The following is a 22,239-nucleotide window of genomic DNA, read 5'->3' on the forward strand; positions in this document are numbered from 1 at the left end:
CTTGACGATCCTAATTCTCATATATCTGACTTTCTTGAAATTTGTGATACTTTTAAGTTTAATGGCGTGTCTGATGATGCTGTTCGTTTGCGTTTATTTCCATTTTCACTAAGAGATAAAGCTAAGTCGTGGTTAAACTGTTTGACTGTAGGGTCTATCACTACATGGGAGGATATGGCAAAGGCATTCCTGATCAAGTACTTTCCTCCGTCGAAGACTATGAAGCTTAGAGCCGACATTACTACTTTTGCTCAATATGAGAACGAGTCACTTTACGAGGCATGTGAGCGCTACAAGGACTTGTTGAGGAGATGTCCACACCATGAGCTGCCGCTTGGGTTAGTTGTTCAAACTTTCTACTACGGTCTGATTACTCCTAACCGTACCATGATAGATGCTGATGCATGTGGAAATTTACTGAGAAAAACGGCTGAGGAAGGATATGAGTTATTGGAGGAAATGGCTGCTAGTAGCTATCATCCTCAGTCTGATAGGCAGAGACGAGGTGCTGGAGTTAATCAGGTTAATGATCTGGCGGCGGTTTCAGCACAGTTAGAGGCGTTGAATAAAAAGATTGATGGGATGAGCATGAGTGGGTCGGCTATGCGTCTGCAAGAAATTTTCTATGATAAGTGTGGGGGTGAGCATGATGTGCAGGATTGCCAAGATGGCAATCCATTATATGTGCCTGAGGGAGCAACGGTAAAACAAGTGGGGTTCCAGAACCGTCCCAGAAATGACCCTTATTCGAACACATATAATCCGGGATGGAGGAATCACCCAAACTATTCATGGGCAGGTCAGAACAACCAAAATCGCCAACAAAGAGGTCCACCATATGGGATGCACCAAGGATTCAAGCCAGAACCGCCTCGGGAGGAGAAATCAAATTTAGAGCAAATGATGACTAAATTTATTTCTGCAACAGAGACGAGATTTCAGAACCAAGATGCATCCATAAAGGGGTTAGAGAATCAAATTGGACAATTGGATAAGTTGATTGCTAATAGGGAGCAAGGAGCTTTGCCAAGCAACACGGAAGTTAACCCAAGAGAACATGTGAAGGCTATGGAATTGCGTAGTGGAAAAGCACTCGAATCTAATGAGGAAAAGACCAAGCACGGTGAGGATGAGGTGGAAACTCGAGGAGGTAAGTCTTCTAACTCTACATCTACACCAATTGCACAAAATAAAATTGTTATCCCTCCACCTTTTCCTGCAGCAATGAAGAAAGCTAAATTAGATGCACAATTTGGTAAATTTCTTGAGATAATTAAAAAATTGCACATCAATATTCCGTTTGCAGATGCCTTGATGCAAATGCCGAGTTATGCTAAATTTCTAAAAGACATCTTAGCTAATAAGAGAAAGTTGGAGGATCCCATGACGGTAAAATTGACTGAGAATTGCTCTGCATTGGTACAAAACCAGATCCCACCAAAGCTAAAGGATCCAGGGAGTTTTTCTATCCCTTGCATGATTGGTGATGTGGTCTTTTCTAAAGCTTTATGTGATCTTGGTGCGAGCATTAATCTTATACCTTTATCTGTATTCAGGAAACTTGGATTGGGCAAGCCTAAACCCACAAAGATGTCTTTGCAACTAGCTGACGGATCTGTCAAACATCCACGAGGAGTCAAAGAAGATGTGCTGGTGAAAGTGGGAAAGTTTATATTTCCTATAGATTTTGTGGTGCTTGACATGGAAGAGGATAGGGAGATGCCTTTGATTTTAGGGAGACCATTCCTTGCAACTAGCAAGGCCGTGATTGAAGTGCAAGAAGGGAAGTTGAGATTGAGAGTGGGAAAGGAAGAAATCACTTTTAATGTTTTTAACGCTCTTAAGCACCCACTGCACACTAATGATTGTTTTATAGTTGATTCATCGGATTCACTTGTGTGTCAATTTGTGCAGGATGCTATAAAGGATTCATTGGAAGTCACCCTCACCACTGAAGTGAAGGATAAACCTGATGAAGAAATATCCGAGAGAGGAGCATACTTTAATGTCAACCACCCATGGACGAAGCCAGTGAGAATGAAATTGGATGAATTGGGAGCTCGAAGAGACCTGACCCCTCGGAAGTCAAGCGTTAAGGAACCGCCGACATGTGCTATGCGAGATGGGAAAAAGGAGCCGTTCATAGTCCACGCTCAAAGATTGAAGCACTATATCGGTGGCACAATTGAGCCACAAATTGGAGTCACTCGGCTCCATGACAGTCATTGAGGACATGGGTTAAAAGTCGAGCTCTAGACTATAAATTGAGAACTACTTCTACTCCCTATGTTGATTTTATCTTTTTCCTTTATTCATTAATCGCATCATTTGCATTTAGGTAGTTGCATGGCATGGCATTCATTGTTTTTAATTTTTTTATTTATTTCTTTTTTTCGAGAATGTCTCGCTAGGGCGGTCAAAACTGACCGCCCCAGCGAGCCCTCGCTTTTTTTTCAAAAACATAGTCGCCGAAAACGCCTCGCTAGGGCGGTCACTTTTGACCGCCCCCGCGAGCGATTGTTTTTAAAAAATGGTTTTATGGCGAGAACCACTCGCTAGGGCGGTCCAAAGTGACCGCCCCAGCGAGAACTCGTATTTTTCAAATAAGTTTTCGGCGAGAACCCCTCGCTAGGGCGGTCAAAACTGACCGCCCCAGCGAGCACTCGTATGTTTCAAATAATTTGTCACCGAAAACCACTCGCTAGGGCGGACACTTTTGACTGCCCTAGCGAGTCGCGCAGACTATAAAAAAATTTTTTTTCCCTTTTCTTCCCCACTTCGAACCCTACTCCTCCTCCTCAAATAATCGGCGCCTTCCTTGCTCTTTTGTGCTAAAGACCTTTATTTGTTGATTTTTCAGGGCAAAGACTCGATCTTGCTTTCTACAATCCACCCGGAAGCATTTAGACTACAATTTTTTCCAACTCCGGTCATCTTCCACAAATTCTGGCGAGCTTCTCCGGCGACCTTCAACAATTTTCCGGCGGTTGGATACTTTGTGCACTCCACTCTCTACATGGCACCCAAAAGATCTAAGGTAACTCATGGTGCTTCTAGTTCGCGGTCTACTCCGTCTATGTTTGTGAATGATAATGCTAGGGAGAGATATGAAAATGCTAGACTACATAGGAAACCAATCCCTGAGCGAGGATTTAGCTCGTCTATTATCCATCATTTTGCGGAGTTCCTAGTAGCAGGAAGAGGGTGGAATGCCTTTGTGGCACAACCGAACGCAGCAGTGGTTCCGGTTGTGCGTGAATTTTATGCCAATGCTCCGGAGGGGAATGAGCACAAGGCATTTGTGAGGGGACGTCTAGTCCCGTATGATTCCCATACTATCAATGACATGTTGGGTCTACCGCCGGTGGATGATTCGGTGTTTCAGGCGTGGGTGCTTAACCCGGATTATGATTTGATTATTCGCACACTCTGTTATCCGGGCACCACGTGGAAACAACCGGGGACGTATACGGTTTTTCTTGAAAAATTTTTGAAGTGGACGTGGCATTGTGGTATGCGTTTTTGTCTAAGAGATTGATGCCGGTCGGTCATACGAGTGATGTGCAGCGTGAGCGGGCGGTTGTTCTTTATGCCATCTATACTGGGATGGTGATTGATGTGGGCAGGCTCATTTTTAGACAGCTTAATATGTGTATAAACAGCAGCAATTTGGCTTTTTACTTTCCGACGATAGTGACTGAGCTGTGTGCCCGAGCGGGGGTAATATTTGCAGATGATGACGAGTGGTTACCGCCGATGAGAGCCATTGATGAGGCTCTTTATAGAGCGAAGAGGGAGAAAAGACAGGCTGAGCTGCCCGAGGAGGTATTTTTCGATTATGGGGGAGCAGATCAACCACCTCCGGCCCTAGGACATGCACCACCGCCTCCGCAGCCACGCCGCTGTGCCATGCGAGATCGCATCAACGAATTGGGCGCTTGGACCACTTATCAGAACCCTACCAGGCAGTTAATCAAGCTCACATTCAGAACATCGAATACCTGGTGCATGGGATCTCATCTCATTTGGGTATCGACACTTCCGGCCAGCCACCTCCACCCGCATACCCGCCACCCTTCCATTTTCAGTACGATTACCCTATGCCGCCACCAGCTGACGAGTGAGTCCCACCGCCTGAGCATGACGAGGAGGATGATTTCTGACTAGGGGAGTTTACTGTTTCCCCTTTCTTTTTATTCTTTTTGCTTATTCTGTCGTTGCATTTGCATTCATGAGTTTTTTGGTTTTTAGTGTTTGTTTCGTTTTGTGCACTGAGGGCATTACACAACTCTAGTATGAGGGGGGGTAGATTGTTTTGGTTGTTTAGTTAATTTGTTTAGTTTCGTTGCATTTCTTTTGTTTGGTGTCGTTTGTGGTGAGAAGACATAGTTTATGAGCCAATGATGATGTTGAATTGATAGTTTACAAAAGTATTGATTGGGTCACTTCGTGAATGGTACTCTTGATTGTTAAAGCATGAATTTTGGTACAAAATTTGAACTTTTTGAGCACATATGTATGGGGACTAGAATTTGGTAGGAATAATGGTGAAATTTTAAAGTTTTGTGTGGTTAACTTGAAATGCACCATTTATGAGTTGATTTAGCATGTAAACCCGTGAAAATAAGTCGCTAATTGGGACCTTGAATGAGAAAATTTGATTTGCCTTGAACTTTACATTTACCTCCTTTCCAATGCACTGAATTAAAATGTCATACTCCTAACCAGCTATAATCCAAAGTATTATATTCTTAGCCTAGGGAGTACATGTGTGAAAATTGTGCATTTAAAAAAAAAAAAAAAAAGAGAAGAAAGAAGGAGATGTAAGGTGAGGGAGAGCCGAAATAAAAGGAATGAAATTCTATTCCTAGGCTAAAAGTTGGAGATGTAAGGAGACGAGGAAAGTCAGACGAAAAGTCTTGACGATTGCACAATGAAAATGATCGGTGTACTCCCAACTTTTAGCCACTTGAGCTTATTTTCCTTCTTATCGACACCCTTATCTGCACTTAAAAGTTGAATAAAGTTCAATTTATGGCTAGTGATAAATGGACACGGGGATGCATGCTAGTGAGACTTGTATTGAAGTGTTAATTGAGTGACTCGCATGATATGATAATTGATCTATTTGAAGTACGAATGACTAGACCCATCATGACACACACACGTTCAAATTAGTGTCGAGATTTATGTGTAGATGAGAATGAGTATTCGGTTGCGATTTGACTTGATTATGATTGGTAGTGGGACACTTGAGTACTGCATGTTTTTGATTAGTATTAATATAGCTCGACAGAGTATATTAATTAGTCTAGGGAATTCCGTCGAATGCACGAGTAAAAGTCGAGTGTAGTTAGTTAAACACGAGTGGTAGGTGAACTGATAAATTCCCAACAGATTCGTTTCTCATTTGATTTTAATCCAAATTAATCATTGCTTTCTTTGAAACGTTTTCTTTGCATTTTAATTAATTTAGTTATTTGATATACAGTAGTTTAATCATCAACTCATTCTATCATTGCTAAAGAGTTTTACTTGAAAATGAAAATATTGTAACGCAGTCCTTGTGGATCGATACTCGTATTCACTTACGTTTATTATAACTTGACTATCGTGCACTTGCGATATTTAAATCGAGCTTTCAATTATAAAATAAATTTTGGGACTATTCACTGTGCAAGTTTTACTCGATCAATAGTCATACAAACGCAATTCAAACTCTAATAATCAGTACCCAATAAAATCATAGAAGCTTCAGGTATACTTCGGTAGGTGTGAATCTTAATCTTGGTGAGGATAGCTTCAATGTTTATCTTCTCCTTTTCGAACAAGACCCTATTTTTGAGATTCCAGACATGGTAAACTGTAGCTGAGAGTGCCGTAATTCTCATCTTTGTCAATGCTGAGTTTCCTTTGTAATTATTCCTGAATGCATTAAGAAATGTGTTGCGTGAACCCATAATCTTTCTCATGTCAAACCATCTTCGCACATTGTACCATATAAGCTTTGAAATCCTGCATTTGAAGAATAAATGTGCTACGGACTCATCTTCTTCCATGCAGAGTTTGCACCTATGATCAGAGAGAAATGGCATTCTATCTCGAGTCATGAGCTTCGAGTGTGCAAACAACCAAAGCATAAAACGATGCTTAGGAAGAATGTAACTCTTAGCCAATATAGGTTTCCACGGCTATGATCCCTTAGAATGGACAAAATAATCATATGCTCTAGAAAGCCCTCCACTCGTACCAAACCAGCTGTGTAATCGAGCAATGGCAGCGCCTGTGGATCCATCGAATTTGATAATCTCATCTCTAATGCACAGAATATTTTTGATTAACGGCGAGTCATCCTACTTCAAACACCAGTTCCACACATCTCCAAAACAACTATACACATGCTTCACCCATCTAATCCACAGACTATCTTTCTTTGAATGAATATTCCATAGAGTTTTAGCTAACAATGCATGGTTCCAAGCTTTCAAATCTTTCAACCCCAAGCCCCTATCCACAAGTGGTTTACATAACATTGACCAAGCAATAAGTGGGTGATTCATTGGCCAAACAAATTTGCGACATATTGATTGTATCGAATGCAGTACACAATTGGGAATGGGTAAAATGGATAGCCAGAAGCAATCAATTCCTTGAATAATAGATCTAATCAACTCAATTTTCCCAGCATATGATAAAGAGTTTCTAGGCCAAGAACTCACCTTCAAATTCACATTGTTCACGAGATCACTGTAATCCGCCGCACAAAGCTTCTTCGCTGCAATTGGAATCCCTAAATATCTGAATGGTAAAGCCCCAGTGGTAAAACCCGTGAAGTTCAATATATCCTGCTTGACATACTCATCAATGCTAGCCATGTAAATGTTCGATTTCGACGAGTTCATGCGAAGACCCGCCATGTTTCCAAAATTTTCAAGGCATTGCATAGTCATGAAAACACTTTGTCTATCCCCATACGAAAACAATAGTAAATCATCAGCATAATGGGTTATCCTCAAGTTGGCACATTTCGGGTGAAAAGTGTAGTTCGGTGATCGGGTCATTTCTTCAGCATACGTGACAGTACTTCAATACATAATGTAAAAAGAAGAGGGGAAAGTGGGTCACCTTGGCGAAGACCACGCTGCCCTTGAAAGTTTCCATGGTAATGGCCATTAATGACAATGGAGTAAGATGTCGTAGTAACACACTCCATAATCCACTTAACAAATTTGATGGGGAAGTTTAATGAAATTAGAGAATCGTGCAAAAAAACCTAGTCAAAAGTGTCATAAGCTTTTTCCAAGTTGACCTTCAAAATACATCTCGGAGAGCCCCGCTTACGGGCGTACTTGCGCATCAATTCTTGGGCCAAATGAATATTATCAACAATAGATCGCCCTTTGATAAATGCTGCTTGAGCCCCATCAACAAGATCACCCAAACACCCTGTCAACCTATTCACAAGAATTTTAGAAATAAGATTATAAAATACCGTGCAACAAGAGATTGGTTGATAATCTTTAACCGTAGTAGGTGCAACTTTCTTTGGCATGAGAGCCATGATGGAATGGTTCCACTGCTTTAGCAATTTTCCACTGGAGAAGAATTCTGAAACTCCATTACAAACATCCTCCTTAATAATAATCCAACACCTCTTAAAGAATTTTGCTCCAAACCCATCTGAGCCCGGCGCTTTATCATCATCTATATCATACAAAGCTAATTCAATCTCAGAGACCGTGACTGATTGTGTGAGTAACCCAATCTTCGTCATTAACAAACCTCCCCTCATTGAATATGTCCTGGTGCAGCTGTGACCTATCGAATTTAGTGCCCAAAAGTCCCTTCATCTGAATCAGTGCATAAATTACCATCTGTTTTCGTGATACTCATGATAGCATTTCGTTTTTTGTTTCTTTTGATCAAATCATGGAAGAATTTGGCGCACCGATCGCCTTGTTTCAAGTAGTTGATCTTAGCTTTTTGGGCAATAAACATTCTCTCGGCCTCTAAAATTATCTATGTGCGTCTTTTAATATCAACATAGTCTGCTGGCATTACGCCATCCTTCAACAAATTAACCTGCAAAATTTCCAGCTTCTTCTTCATTACATTAGCTCGCATGGATATGTTACTAAAATTGCTTCTATTCATCGCTTGAAGAGGTTTCTTAATAGCCTTAAATTTCTGTTTGAGAATAAACTGTGCAGTACCATACCCCATGAATTTCCACTTAGTCGATACCAAATTCTGAAAATCATCACAACAGGTCCACATACTGCATTCTTTTTCCTCTATTATGGTTTTTATCTCAATGAGTTTTTCCTAATAAGGTTTTTAACGAGCCACTATAAAAACACGTAATGAATGAAAGGGGATCGGTTATGGTGCCGGTTGCGCAACGAAGTTTTAAAACGAAAATCATACATTTTCAAGAACAAGAAAACCGAGCAACCAACAAAGTGTGTAGCAAATACAAAAACACCAAAATATGTCATACATAGGGTGTTTTAGAAAATTACCTATCAATCACAAGGATTGATTTTGGCTCCAACTAAGTTGTAAACAACTTAGCTCTTCAAGGTAAACAATCTACAAGCTTCACATTTCTTTTGAACTCCTTTCTTCAAATTAGATCCACGACTAACAAGGTAGATCCACTCTAATTTTGCACTAGAAAAATTTGAACATTTTTCTTTGAGAAGTGTGTGCTTTCATCAACAATTGAAGAAGCAAAAATTGTGGACAATGAGCTCAAATTTCATCCAAGCCATGTCCAAGGAGAGAAGGGGAGACTTTTCTTGGTTTAGCAAAAAATTTGTGGTATCCCAAAAGCATGCCATGCCTTGGACATTGAAAAAGTTGTCTCCCAACCTTTCATCTCTCATGCATGCAATTATATTTGAGCTTGTAACAATTACAAGGTCCATGGACTTTTATTTAAATGTGTCAAACACATTTGAGTCCACTTAAACTTTACTTGATATTACTCAATTCCACTAGTTTAATAATTATTTCTAATTGGGCTCTACAAGGCCCAATGATATTTATATTATTAAACACTTGAATTAATTTAGTTATTTGGACTCTACTAGATCCACTAGTTTTTAATTAATTCAACACTTGAATTGATTTAATTAAATCCATAATAATGTTTATGAAAATCACAATTTTCAAATACATTTATTTGGCCAACTTTTAATTTAGGAACACTTCCTCAAATTAAAAGTTACGTTCTCCTTATAGAAGTCATACTTCTATTTTTCCTTACGCTTATAAACTCCTTTATAAGCCGTTCAACACATTGAACTATTTTACTTCTCAACGGGATCTAAAAAGTTAGCACTTGTGTGACCCTCAATAGTTCAATGATACAACTAGCCATGGGTTCACATCACAAAGTGATTCGGGACTAAACATGTCCTTATTCGAGCATACACCAATTGCTCCATTCTTACTTATCAACTCCTTGATAATAAGAACGTCAGAACTCAAATCTGATAGTACCCAACCAATCATGTTAAACGCCTAGCAGCATCGCTTACATGATTCCCTAGGTATCAAATGATAGTGCCAGCAAGAACCATTCAATTATGGTTAGCGTACAGTACGGTCCCTTCAATTCATATATCCCGACCGATTCGACAACCATTGGTATATCGAGAGTTGTCAATGAATCGATACTATGTGTCATGTCGTAGTTGCATCGATGGTGTAATCTATGAAACCCCTTTCATAATTACCACCATATTCTGATCAGAGAATTCAAACTACATACACATAAGATCACATAGGATATCCATACCCGAAGGGGTGAATCCCCAACTACAATGCATCAACTCCTATATGTTTCAACAAAACACTCAACCTTGCCACCTGATGATCCCATGGGAGTCATTAAACAAGTCAAAGTGCAATGCTAGTATATAGAGTCTCAATGTTGTCACGAGTCATAAGGACTAATGGTGTACAACCATAAACTAGGACATTTCCACTCGATAAGTAAGAACTACTTGGAAAGTCCTTTATGAAGGGTTGTTCAGTGCACTCTAGCAGGAGCACCTATCTGCATGCTCGGACATCACAATGTCCCCTACCAATGAAACATTGTACTCACATCACAGATACTAGTTTCGAACTCGAGCGGCCTATATCCTTCTTAGCGGCGGCTGAATCGACTAGGAACTGTTTAGAATATACAGTATTCCAAATATGAGTTTCATGATACTCATCATATGATCATCTCATATTCTTTCTCCTATTTGTATATTCAAGGACTTTATCTATGCAACTAGCATGGGTATACAGATAAAGAAGTGCCAAAATAATAATTTCAAATATTATTAAATTAAAGACTGTTTATACATATAGTTTCATTGTGAACATTCGGCCAACACTTGGCTCGACGTGCACCTACTCTATCAATCTCCCACTTGCACTAGAGCCAACTACCCATATGCTTCAAATCCATCGATTCGCGATGCTTCTCGAATAATGGTCCAAGTAAAGGCTTAGTTAGATCAGCAACATTATCTGCGGAGCAGACTTTGTCAATCGAGACATCTTCTCTTTCCACATTCTCTCGGAGGATGTGATACTTTCTCAATACATGTTTGGACTTCTGGTGAGACCTTGGCTTCTTTGCTTGAGCTATAGCTCACGTGTTTTCACACAACACCGGGACAGGAGCAAATCTATTAGGAATGACGTCCAACTCTTGGACGAAATTCCTTATCCAAACAGCATCCTTTGCTGCATCTGCTGCATCTGATGCAGCAATATATTCGGCCTCAGTGGTGGAATCTGTAGTACTGTCTTGCTTGAAACTCTTCCAAGAGACAGCACCACCATTGAGCATGAATACGAACCCAAAGGTTGACTTCGAGTCATCGATATCGCTTTGGAAGCTAGAGTCAGTATAGCCTTCAAATTTCAGTTCTCCACCCCCATAGACCGAGAACAACTTATTGGTCCTTCTCAAATACTTAAGAATGTCTTTCACAGCTTTCTAATCTGGAATACCAGGGTTCGATTGATATCTACTCACTAAACTTAGTGCGAAAGCAACGTCCGGACGTGTAGATATCATCTCATACATGATGCTACCAATTGCAGATGCGTACGGAATGCGTGTCATCGCAGATATCTTTGCATCAGTCTTGGAAGACATTGACTTGGATCGGGACACGCCATGACACATTGGTAGATGTCCTCTCTTGGACTCATCCATCGAGAACCGCTTCACGATGGTATCAATGTATGTGGACTGGGTGAGACCAAGCAATCTTTTCTATCTATCTCTATAGATCTGTATTCCCAATACAAAAGATGCTTCACCCAAGTCTTGCATCGAGAACTTACTCGCTAACCATATTTTAGTTTATTGCAACATTCCTACATCATTCCCAATGAGTAGAATGTCATCAACATACAGCACCAAGAATGTCAAAGAACTCTCACTAACCTTCTTATACACACAGGGTTCCTCTGGATTCTTAGTAAAACCAAACTCTTTGATTGTACTATCGAATCTAAGGTTACAACTCCTAGATGCCTGCTTTAGACCATAAATAGATCTTTGAAGTTTGCATACCATATACTCATTTCCGACAGATGTAAACCCTTCAGGTTGAGATATGTAAATCTCTTCCTTAATATCCCCATTAAGAAAGGTTGTCTTGACATCCATCTCCCATATCTCATAGTCATACCATACAGCTATGGCTAGCAATATCCTTATGGACTTGAAAATTGCAACTGGAGAAAAGGTTTCCTCAAAGTCAACTCCTTGTCTTTGAGTATATCATTTTGCTACCGATCGCCCTTGAAGGTCAATACCTTCCCATCACCCCCAAAGTTTCCTCTTGTAAATCCATTTAAACCCTATGAGAGCAATTCCCTCAGTTGGATCCACGAGATTCCACACTTGGTTCGAATGCATGGAATTCATCTCAGATTCCATTGCTTCAAGCCACTTGGATGAATCGACATCAGATAACGCTTCCTTGAAGGTCCTTGGATCACATCCATGGTTAGGCTCATCATGGACCTCTTCAAGAAGCAAACCATACCTCATAGGTGGTCTCGAGACTCTCTCGGATCTTCTAGGAGCTTGTATCTCATCTCTTGGCTCTTCGGGTGTGGGTTCTACAATTGTGGGCGCCTCTCGAACCTCTTTGAGTTCTATCATCTTCCCTTTTCTATCCAATAGAAATTCCTTTTCCAAAAAGGTTGCCTTCCTATAAACAAACACCTTTGTTTCTTGGATATGATAGAAATAGTATCCAACTAAATTCCTTGGATAACCCACAAAGTAACATAAAATGGATCGACTATCCAATTTATCTCCCACTACTTGCTTCACATAAGTAGGGCAACCCCATATTCTAAGATAAGAATATTTGGGTGGCTTACCAATCCATATCTCATATGGAGTCTTGTCAACTGCCTTTTAATGGACATTGTTCAACAACAGTGCCGCTGTTTCATGCACATATCCCCAAAAGGATGGCGGCAACTTCGTGAAACCCATCATAGACCGAAACATGTCCATCAAAGTCCGTTACGACGCTCCGAAACACCATTCAACTGCGGTGTAGCGGGCGGAGTCCACTGCGAGAGAATCCCATTCTCTATAAGATACTCTTGGAACTCGGCACTCAAGTACTCACCACCTCGATCCGATCAAAGTGTCTTAATGCTTTTTCCCAACTGTTTCTCTACTCCACTTCTGAATTCTTTGAACCTTTCAAAGGCTTCAGACATGTATTTCATCAAATACACATACCCATATCTCGAAAAATCATAGGTAAAGGTGATGAAGTAGGCGTGACCATGCTTAGTGGCGATGCTAAGCGGACCGCACACTTCGATATGGATCAAATCCAATAACCCTTTGGCTCGCTCCACATGGCCCTCAAAAGGAATTTTGGTCATCTTTCCTTTCAGACAGGATTCACAAGTCGTGAGAGCATTAATATCAGACAAATCAAACATGCCCACTCCCACTAGCTTGTTCAACCTTCTTAGGGAAATATGTCCTAATCGAGCATGCCACATATGTGCCGAATTTAGAGTATCTTGTTTTCGATTGTTTGTTGTTGTTATAGCTTGGACATTGTTTAGTGGACTATCTTTCAATTTTAAGTTATAGAGATCGTTTTTCAAGTTTTCCAGTACCAATTAAACATTCCTTCTTGTAAATGTTGCAAACATCTTTGCTAAATAACAAGAATATCCATCTTTATCTAGCATAGAAATGGAAACAATGTTTTTCACCAAATCAGGTACAAACAAAACATCTCTTAAAATTAAATTAAAATCATTGTTCAAAAGCAAGTAAACATCTCCTATGGTGTGACACCTCTGACCCGTTTTAATAAAATAGCAGCGGAATTTAAAATTTTCTTTGAAGGCAAGGAAGGATTAAAAATTTCTTGACATAAAAACATTTACAATCAAAATGTATATACATGATCAATGAAATGATACAACAAAAACACAAAATATCATTTATATGATCATGTCCAAAATGCTAGCAAAAGTAGCCTTCTTCCTTCCTTCTCTATATGCATATGACTCCGGCCCACAATCAACGTCCCGGCCCGTCGCTCTGATCTGCATCACATGAAATAACTGAAATGAGTATAAAACTCAGCAAGCGGAACTCTTACATAGCAATGGATACATAGCATACTCTGAAAATAATGACTTTGAAAACATTAAATATCATCAACTCTAAAACATAAATATCATAGCATGAATAACAATAACGATGGTATTTTTCTTTTCTCTGTTGGATTGATATCTATATAGTATCTCTGTCTCTGTACCTAAATCCCATCGATATAAATCGACAACTCTAAGGGATATAAGCCTATGGTCGTTGATCAACTCATTGCATGCAATCTCTGACTATGTATCTATCAATCCATAAATCATTTGAACTCTCTCTTTGGCATTTTATCGAACACTTTGAAGACTTTATTCTCTCGTATTCCCTTTTTCACAATTGAGACATAAAATGCCTCCAATATATATAACAAGTGTATCAATACATAATCATGAATTAAATTAAGGGAATAGAAAATTAAAACCATTGAAACACCATACATATATTATCACGTGAGCACAAGAAATGAAATTCCACTTACAACCACTTGGAATCTAGAATATATCTCTTGGTACACAACCTACAACAATAAACCATGAAATACACCATCAACAACTCAATAATCATAAACCCATATCAATTAATCCATAAAACCAACACCATCACCAACCCATGATTTCTCCCAACACCAAAACCAAAAATAAACTAAACCAAAAGCTTACCTTAGCTTCCTTGACCCAATAATAACCTTGCTCTCAACACAATAATCCACCAAGATGCAAGATTCAAAGGAAGGAAATGAATGTAATGAGGAAACCCTAGTCTCCAAGGAGAGAAAAATCGAGAAGGGTGGGAGAAGAATGAGAAAAATGAGCCAATTCATCCAATTATATCAGTAAAAATCCGAAACACGCTTCTACTGTTCATGCACCACGGGTGCGCTCCAACATACACCGCGGGTGCGGTATGCCTACGACAACTCAACCAAAAATCTGAAAATGTCGACCGCATGTGCGCTCTGAAACATACCGTAGGTGCGGTCGCCTCTGAATCCAACAAACAACTCTACACAACAAAGATCGAATCGCAACGCTGATACAATACAACTACACCACAACTAATAACAACAACACCACGAAACAATTATAACCAACAATACTATAACCCATAATCACAACTCTTAAAATCACACTATACTAAATCTTAAACCAATTAATCAATAATCATACGAATCTTAAACCATACCGTACACCAGGCTTGGCTATTACAATCTCCCCTCCTTAAGGGAATTTCGTCCTCGAAATTGACGTCACTCCGCAAACAACTCAGGATACTTCTCTTTCATCTCATCCTCTGGTTCCCACGTGGCTTCTTCAATTAAATGATCCCTCCAAAGGACTTTCACAATGTCGATCTCTTTGTTTCTCAAAACTTTAACTTTGCCATCCAAAATCTGGACCGAAATCTCTTGGTAAGTCAAATTCGGCGTCAAATCCAATGGCTCGTGGTGAAGAACATGGGAAGGATTCGCAATATACTTCCTGAGCATTGAAACAAGAAAGACATTATGAACTCTGTCAAGATCTGGCGGTAGAGCTAACCTGTAAGATCGATCACCAACTCTATCCAAGATCTCAAATGGGCCAATAAATCTCGGACTCAACTTTCCCTTCTTGCCAAACCTCATCACACCCTTAAGAGGTGCAATCTTCAAGAAAACATGGTCGCCAACGTCAAACTGCCACGGTCTACGATGCACATCAGCATAGCTCTTCTGTCTCGACTGTGCTGTCTTAATCCTCTCTCGAATAACCGCAACAACATCAACTGTCTGTTGAACCAACTCTGGACCCAACATCTTCCTCTCACCAATCTCATCCCAATACAAGGGCAATCTACACTTTCTGCCATAAAGTGCTTCATACGGTGCCATGCCAATAGTTGCTTGGTAGCTATTATTATACGTTAACTCAACAAAAGGCAATTTGGAATCCCAGCTACCAGGATAATCGATAGTACAAGCTCTGAGCATATCCTCTAGAATCTGAATAACTCTCTCTGATTGACTGTAGCTCTGGGGATGATATGCTGTACTGAATGCTAACCGTGAACCCATAGCTCTGTGAAAACTCTTCCAAAACTCTGAAGTAAATCTAGGGTCACGATCAGACACGATCGACACAGGAACACCATGAAGTCTAACAATCTCTGCTATGTACTCTTCGGCATACTGATTCATGGAGTACGTCGTCTTGACTGGAAGAAAATGCGCTGACTTGGTCAACCGATCAACAATAACCCAAATAGAGTTAAAACCTTTCTGCGTTCTGGAAAGACCAGTCACGAAGTCCATCGTAATATGCTCTCATTTCCATTGAGGAATCGGCAATGAAAGCAATGTCCCAGCAGGTCTCTGGTGCTCGATCTTCACCTGCTGACAAGTTAGGCACTGAGAAATACACATGGAAATATCTTTCTTCATACCTGGCCACCAATGGAGTCTACGAAGATCCTGATACATCTTGGTGCTGCCTGGATGTATCGAGTATGGCGCGGTATGTGCCTCTGTCAAGACGTCTCGTCGAATATCATCACCAACAGGAATATATATATACGGCCTCTGAATGTCACCAAACCATCTCCATTCAAGCCAAACTCTGAATTACATCTCTCCTCTGCTCTGGCTCTCAACTCTGTCAACAGTAAATCAATGACTTGCTCTTTACGGATCCTGTCCGTCAATGTAGCCCGAATGACTAACGCTGAAAAACGAGCAATGGTTCCCGGAACCACCAAAACTATCTCCTCTCGTTGCAAGTCCAACAACAACGGCTGCTGAATCATCGAACTTAAAGAAGAACTCGACTTACGGCTCAAAGCATCCGCTACAACATTCGCTTTCCATGGGTGGTAACTGATCGTCATATCATAGTCTTTGACAAGCTCTAACCACCGTCTCTGACGCATATTGAGTTCTTTCTGAGGAAACAAATGCTTCAAACTCTTGTGGTCCGTGAATATTTCACAGTTTTCGCCATATAAATAATGTCTCCAGATTTTCAAGGCGAAAACCACAGCTGCCAGCTCCAAATCATGCGTAGGATAATTCTTCTCATAGTCCTTCAACTGGCGAGAAGCATAGGCTATAACTTTTCCACGTTGCATCAGCACTGCACAAAGACCTTTCTTCGACGCATCGGTATAAACAACAAAGTCCTCTGAACCACTGGGCAATGCAAGTACTGGAGCTGTCGTCAACTTATCTTTCAACTCTTGAAATCCACTTTGGCAATCATTGGACCATTCGAACTTCACAGTCTTCCTCGTCAGATAGGTCAATGGCAGGGCAATCTTGGAGAAATCTGAAATGAAAAGACGATAATAACCCGCCAAACCAAGGAAACTACGTACCTCTGATACAGTGGTAGGGATAGGCCACTTCTGAACCGCCTCGATCTTCACAGGATCAACAGCTATACCATCCTTCGAAACAACATGGCCTAAGAAAGAAATCTGCTCCAACCAGAACTCACATTTCTTCAACTTAGAAAACAACCTCTTCTCTCTCAACAACTGAAGAACAAGTCTGAGGTGCTCTGCATGAAGCTCTCTGGTCTTGGAATAAATCAAAATGTCATCGATTAAAACAATGACAAAGCTATCCAAATACGGCTTGAACACTCGGTTCATCAGATCCATGAAGACTGAAGGAGCATTAGTCAGACCAAAAGACATCACAAGAAATTCATAATAACCGTACCTGGTCCGGAACGCCGTCTTAGGGATATCAAACTCTCTAACCTTCAACTGATAATAGCTAGGTCACATATCGATCTTCGAAAATACTGTAGCCCCATGCAATTGGTCAAAAAGATCATCTATCCGTGGCAACGGATACTTATTCTTAATCGTCACTTTGTTGATCTCCATATAATCAATACACAGCAGGAAAGACCCATCTTTCTTCTTGACGAAAAGAACCGGAGCTCCCCAAGGCGAAGAACTCGGTCGAATAAAACCTTTATCCGAAAGATCCTGCAACTGCGTCTTCAATTCTTTCATCTCTGTTGGGCCATTCTATACGGTGCCTTAGAAATAGGAACCGTACCTGGAACTAGATCAATCACAAACTCTACATCTCTGTCCGGCGGTAAACCAGGCACATCATCCTCAAAAACATCAGGGAACTCTCTCACAACATCAATATCATCAATATTCAACTTAACTATTCTATCCACATCAACAATCCAAGCCAGAAACCCATCACAACCTCTACACAACAACTTCTTAGCCTCAAGACACAAAATAAAAGGAAGGACCAGCGAAGTACCAGCACTGGCGAGCAAACCTTCTGTAGAACCCGTAACTCAGTCTACGTATAAGCCATTCATAATTCAAGTATTTTAAATAAAATTGACTTCATTGCATGATTATTTAAATGCATTTCTTTGAAGTTAATTATTTTAGCCAGCATTTTAATTTTTATTCTTTTCAGTGAATTCAGTGAGGCCGGACTGGAGTTGGAGTTTAGAGATAAAATTTAAGGTTCAGAAAATATTTCCAGAATTTAATTTAGGTAGCAAGTAAGTTAAGTTATGTTAAAAAATAGATTTAGGGAATTATTTATGCAACTTGAGGTGAGTAGAAAATAAATTCATTTAAGTTCCTTAATTAAGGGTTTAATTCACTAAATTAATTAAAGGATTAATGAGGCTCTTAAGGTATTAAAATTTACTAATAAAACATTATTTCCCCTCCACTTATCCAGAAATATTCGGTCACCCTTAATGACTAGACAATTCATTTGCCAACTCACCCTCTGACCCATCCTTTGTTAGAGTTTAGCATGCAAACTTTTTAATTGTTGATCAACCTTAATTAATTATTATTAGAGCATATCCTAACCTATTCTAGATGTGATAATCGACCACCTCATTCCCCTAAAAAGATTTGATAGCAAACCATAATTCAAATTTCAAAATGAAGGAGACTTGGAATTTTAATCCCTTTATTAGTGGATCTTCCCCCTCACCTCTCCAACCATCATTCTCCCCTCCCTAATCTCGAAATTCAGAGTGAAATTCAGTAGAAAAACCGTGGGTTTCATAGCTAGGAATATAGGAGAAAAATCGAGTAAGAAGCAAGGTAGAATAGAAAGCGCTCCACCTCCTCCGCGCCGGATCGTCTCGTTCTATCGTTTTTCATTCAAACGAAACCAGGCATGTCTACATTTCTTTCAAACCTCAATCAAGTCATATTAGCAATTATTTTTCAGTATATGATCATGTTTTATCATGCAAAAACCGAAATACATCAAAGCATTTTCAGAAAACAAAACATGCATATTTCGGTTCCCTTGTGCAGTTCACGTTTTTCCCTCGTTTTGTGGTTTCAGATGGATGGTTCGACTCCAGGCTCCCAAGGCGACATCTAGACCCATACTAGGGTGTGTCAAGACCGTGATGGTCCATTCAAACTAGACCCATGCATGATAGAAATCAGAATTTGACAGCAACCTTTCCCCTTGCATCTCATGTGTTCGAAAGTTTCAGATTATTCTGTCAAGGGATTGAATCTGATCTTGGCTGCCCTAGGGCTCATAGCCATGGTTGGATCACTCCCCTAGCATGACTAAGACGTGATTAAGTCGCCCTTTTGGTGGCTTGATCCATGGCTCATCGGTTTTTAGTAAAAACATCACAACAACCCCCTATGCCCCTTCGGCCCTTCCATTTTCCAGCATATGGTTTCGCTTTTTTTTTGGTTGCTTGGTATGGATCTTGTTTGGCCTATGGCCCATAGCCACGGTTCATACCATGCCCCTATATGTCTAGATCGTGCCATCGTCAATCAAATGGCCACTGGAACGACGCAAGACATGATCTAAGCAAAACACTACACACGCATGCACGTTGGTTCTCGGTTGGAGTTTCGGTTGAGTTATGGTGTGATGCGGATTGTGGCTGGCCTAGGGCCCTTAGCCATGGTTCAAATCACTCCTTGGGATGTTGGTAAGAGTCTCTGGTCAGTGGTTCACGCCCCAATGGCCGGTAGTCTCGAAAACAACACAAGTTACACGATTGTACAGTTGCTGGAATTTTACAGCAAGTTGCTGTGTCGGTTCGGAGGCTCGTTCGAGTTCTCGGTCGGCGTTTAGCCTATGGCCTTGGACTGGACAGTGCCCCATTGAGTTTTGAAGGTCATGTTTTTGACCGTTTGTGATTCGGATCATTTTTGAGGTCGTACGAGAATTTACGGTGCGATGTGCCAAATTGACTCTCGAAAGAGCTTTTCATTTTTTGGCCTCCATTTCACCTAGATTTCGACCCTAATCATTTTAGGAGCTTTATTTCAGTATTTTAAGCGTATTTTAGTCATGACTTTATGTCGGTTCAGTGTCGGTTCAGGTTGGTTTGGAGTCATGATTAAATGCGAAGTCATTAGGCATCATAGTCGCATCTTTTGAACGTAAATTGCGTAGTTGGTCATGTTTAAGCTATTGCATATTTTCATAGTACAGTTAGGTTGCAGCGAGCCTGGGGACTATCCAATCCAATCCAGTTGGTAACATATACAGGAATTTTCATTATGCCAGTTAATTATTTTACGTGCATTAAATAGAAAATGATTATTTTTGAGATTTATGCGATATGGCTTGTGGTTCATTCACTATGTGGGAGTATTATTTTATACGGTCGCCAGTGACCGCTCAGTTCAGTTTGGTACCACCCGGTCGCCAGTGACCGACCAGTTCAGTTCCGTTTCAGACTCCCCGGTAGCCAGTTACCGATCAGTTCAGCTTAGTGCAGTGGCCACAGGCGTAAAACATAATCTCAACAGAAAATTTTACCAGTTATTTCAGTGCAGGGCTCCAAGGAGCAAATATTTTTACTGTGATTTTCAGTTCAGTTATGCACGTATCATAATTGCTCAGTACAGATTATTTTCAGCATGCCTCATGACATGATATTTTATCCCATGCATATTTTACTTCAGATTTTACTCGTTACCTGCTATATATGCTTGCTGAGTCTTTAGGCTCACTAGACTTGATTGTTGTAGGTACTGATGAGGCCAGGGCCGAGGGCGGGGACCAGTGAGCCAGCTTGGGTCGGCAGTAGTGGCACCCGAGGACCTCAGTCCAGCATTTGTTATTTTATTCCGCAAACAATTTTTATCAGTCGTTGGATATTTTTTTTTAAAATTATCATTGTTGGCAAAAATTATTTTCTTCCGCTGCTATGTTTTAAACATTGAACTTGATTTATCAGTTGATTTTATGAATGAGGCCTTTTAAGTTCTTTTAAAAAGAATTTTTTTTAATTTTCCGCAAATTTTCAAACAAGGAGTTTTAGGGCCTTTACAGTTGGTATCAGAGCCTATGTTCTTGTAAAGGGTTACACTACTACTGACCACGAGAAGCTCACGAAGCCACTTCTTCGGTCTGTAAGTTTTACGTTTCAGTATTTTATTTAAAGCACGAATTATTTTGACAGCATGCTTCCATGAAATAGTTTACAATCAGATCTTTTCAGTATTTCAGTATTCATTTAAAATAAATTATGGAATTATGCATGTGGGGTACGTTTGGAATTGGACATGTCTAAGAATTCGAATATTGGGCTTTAGTAGAGGTTGAAAATGATTTGACTATATTAATTTTTAGTTCAGTATTGTTGATGTCCTCCTTATGGGTTATAAGTTAATCTTGAAATTATGAATGCTGTTGAGACTTGTAGAATTTCTAAGAAATTAATAATGGTTCTTGGTTGCTAGTCGAGTAAATTTTTGAGGATTTCATATAAGCAATAGCGATTCGAAGACTACGACAATCTTTAGGATTATAAATGTACAATTTGAGGATTTTAATTATCTATGGAAATGTAAGATTAATTATGAGAATTTATTTAGGATGCATGCTCTACATAGTTGGATTTAAGGATCGAATTGCATAAATTGAGAATTTTAAGGATTAAATGCGAACTTTTGAGAAATTGGAATTTTAAGTATTTATATAAATGTAAGACGTGTTATGGGAATTAATTTTGGGTTTAATAAACTTAAGACTGTTGAACCTTATGATACGGGAAATCTATAAAATGAAATTGGGAATACTGAGGACTCACGGGTAATTGTGGAATTTCGAGATTTAGGAAAAAAATTTGGCGACATTCGAGGAAAGTAAGAATTAATTATTCAATTTTAAGAAATTTGAGAACTTATTTAGTAGTAAGTGAGAATTGAACGGTTTAATTGGTAGGAATTTTCGGTTATTTAGGCTCGAAGGAAATATAGAATATTAAAATATTTGGGTTATAATGTTATAATGAATGGTAACCAAGGACATCGTAGGGTGAATCAATCTTAAGCGTGAAAATTTAAGAGTTAGTGAAATAATGTTGTGGCAAATAAAGAATTTAAAGTGATGGCAATTTAAGGTAAATTTGATCGGTTAGTTAAGTTATAAGGATAAACATTGAGTTAGTAAATTTTTGGGAACATAAGTTTGATGTGTCACAAGTTTTAGTCATGATCTTAACTATTAAGATTATACCTTGTGAGAACTTAAAATTTTTAAGAAAGTTGGGTACGATGATGTTTAGTTTAATTGGTAGACGCACGTAAGA

The 22,239-nt window shown here is 39.7% G+C and overlaps 1 non-coding gene across 1 annotated transcript; it reads right to left on the minus strand.

The window, feature by feature from the left end:
- Positions 1-222: 222 nt before the first annotated feature.
- Positions 223-329, minus strand: LOC140813401 (small nucleolar RNA R71). The gene has a single exon (XR_012113936.1). It is a non-coding gene; the product is annotated as a small nucleolar RNA R71 (small nucleolar RNA).
- Between the last annotated feature and the right edge of the window lie 21,910 nt (positions 330-22,239).

Source organism: Primulina eburnea, chromosome 14 (assembly GCF_022965805.1).
Source record: "Primulina eburnea isolate SZY01 chromosome 14, ASM2296580v1, whole genome shotgun sequence".
Classification (NCBI taxonomy): Eukaryota; Viridiplantae; Streptophyta; class Magnoliopsida; order Lamiales; family Gesneriaceae; genus Primulina; species Primulina eburnea.